The following is a 2,803-nucleotide window of genomic DNA, read 5'->3' on the forward strand; positions in this document are numbered from 1 at the left end:
CTTCATTGTGCAATGATGGAGATGTTAGGAAGGTAAAATTCCAGTCTCCCACAGAGTGGTACCCAGACCTCATTTACCTCGAGCTCTTCAAGAACACTTCCACGGCTGTTTGAAGGGATTGACACCATGAGCCATTTACTTTTCAGACACGTAGGGTAAGATGGATCCTCCCCATAGCTCCTCCAGTTCCATCTGGCAGATTAAATATGACCATCCTCTTTCCTGGTTGGAATCTCCAGGACCTGGTTGGTCAAGTGGTTAGTTGAGGAAAACCACACGAGAAGCTAATGAGAACAGGCTCTTGTTTTAAACAGGACTGAGTTTACTTCATGGTAACAGCTCAGTCCAGGATACACTGGCGTTGGGGAGTGAGGGGGACATTGTTTTACAGACGATGATGGAGATATCCATGCTGGGTCTCACCCCTTCAACATCCACATCTGATCCCTTCACCCAAGTCCATGTGACATCATCATATTGGGCAGTCCTTAATGTACTCCTCAGCATTAACCCTTTCAGAGCCAAACCTCATCCACCAATAATATGTGAGACCCAGAATGGGGCATTTCATGTAAAGGGATTTCAAGTCCCATAGATGCTGAATGAAGCAAGGTCTTTGTCTGCAGCCCTCCCACCACACTACAGGAAGAGATTGAGGACCTCATAAAACCCCTTGAGTGAGCTGTCTGATTAAGGTGATGTGTATATTGTAAAATATAACCGACAATTATAAATGTAGTGAGGCAGCTCAGAGAGCCACAGACTGCACTGAAAGGATGTGACTGACTTTGCACTTTGTGTCATGCAAATTGGATCCAATACGGATTTTTTTTTTACAATTTTTACAAAGCAAATATGCAAATGAGAAAACCATCTTTTCCTATTTATATCATTAAACTGACTGTAAATGCTGATAATTGTGGTGAGTCATCAATAAATAATTGTTTGTTGTTGATTGAATTCATTGCTAATAATTTCACGAGATTTTCACTCAGCAGCTTGTGGGTCCTCGTATCAGCAGTTGTTGAGATTCAGTTCAATGTGATCTGGGACAGTTAAGGCCATTCATGGGTCACAGGTCAGTATCAGTCACTGCTAACCCTCGGCTGGCTGGAAATCCCATGGACCCTGGTGTTCTTCCTGGTACTGAGTCTAATTCAGGACACAGTCACAGGGGAGACACTCAGACCCTGGGGGGGGGAGGGGAGTGCAGAGAGAGAAAAACGAAGAGTGTGGTGTGGGGTCTTCATGGAGTGGATTAATGACAGAGAGTGGTGTGGGACGTTTAGTTCCAGAGGCTCCAGTATGGGAGTTGATGGTGAGAGTCTGGTACAGAGAATCCAACATGGAGATTCAGCTGGTTCCCTGCAGTCATGGGACAACCCATCTCCCCAGTGAACCTCATGGAGCATTCCATGTGCTGGAGGCAGACCCACAATGTCATTAGGGAGGGAGGGAATTCCAAGATTTGGAGCCAGTGACAGTGAAGGAATGGATGGTCAGGATGGTGACTGGCTTTGAGGGAATTTGCAGATGATGGTGTTCCTCGGTGAAGCTACAGAACAGGCCGAGGTGTGCAGAAACAACAGGAGCAGCAGTGACAGAGCTCAGTGATTCCACAACCAACAGATCAGATCTGCTGTCCTACCACATCCAGTCATGATCATTCAACAACTCAATGTAGGAGGAGGAGGCTCCACTTGGGTTGTTGGATTCCTGCTCCGGGGACAATCCCGATCTTCCGTCACCTCCCCCAGTTGGAAGGACTGAGCCATATGTTTACTGTGAGAGGGGGATCCCAGGGTCCTAGTGTCCTGATGCTTCTTGAGCTGGTGGGGGAGGCCTCTTCTCAGCCCCAGCCTTACTGGCTCAGAGCCTGAACCTCAGCCTGGCTGTGCTGGAGCTTCCCCGTCACTGGGACCGGGTCATCACTTAGCACTTGTTCCATTTTTCTGCTTCTGCAGCTTCACTTCAAACAATGGATCAAATTTCTCAACAAATAGGGTGCAGTCTCCAAAGATTGTTGTATTACTGGTTTTTCCAGTTTGTAAACAGAAGCTGTTTCCCCTCAGAGTGTTTAATTCCCAGTCTCTGACTGGAATAGGAACAGTGTATCCCCAGAATGTTGTGATCCTTTCCTTTCCCTCACTGTGTTTTTCCTGAGTCTCTCCCGATGAGTACAGAATTCATCTTTCCATTCTGTCTCTGGGAACTGGGAGATTAAAGGCCATTCATGAATCATAGAATCCCTACAGTGTGGAAACAGGCCATTCGGCCCATTGAGTCGACACTGACTCTCTCAAGACTTTCCCACCCAGACCCACCGCTCTATTCCATCCCGTAAACCTGCATGTTCCATAGCTAATCCACATGCACATCCCTGGACATTGTGGGGAATTGAGCATGACCAATCCACCCAAGGTGCACCTGTTCGACTGCGGCAGGAAACTGGAGCACCCGGAGGAACCCCATGCAGACTCAGGGAAACTCCACACAGGAATCAAACTCAGGTCCCTGGTGCTGTGAGGCAGAAGTGCGAACCACTGAGGCATGGTGTCACCCTGGGTCATGGGTCACAGGTCAGTATCAGTCACTGCTAACCCTGGGCTGGCTGGGAATCCCATGGACCCTGGTGTTCTTCCTGGTACTGAGTCTAATTCAGGACACAGTCAAAGGGGAGACACTCAGACCTTGGGAGGGGGGAGTGTGGACGGGGGGAGTGCAGAGAGAGAAACGCCCAGGCTCACCCCCAGGGTCAAGGTTCTGGGTCATGTGGCAAAGAGAATTGGGCTATTCTACCAGG

Source organism: Chiloscyllium plagiosum, unplaced genomic scaffold, assembly GCF_004010195.1.
Source record: "Chiloscyllium plagiosum isolate BGI_BamShark_2017 unplaced genomic scaffold, ASM401019v2 scaf_28654, whole genome shotgun sequence".
In the NCBI taxonomy this organism is placed as follows: Eukaryota; Metazoa; Chordata; class Chondrichthyes; order Orectolobiformes; family Hemiscylliidae; genus Chiloscyllium; species Chiloscyllium plagiosum.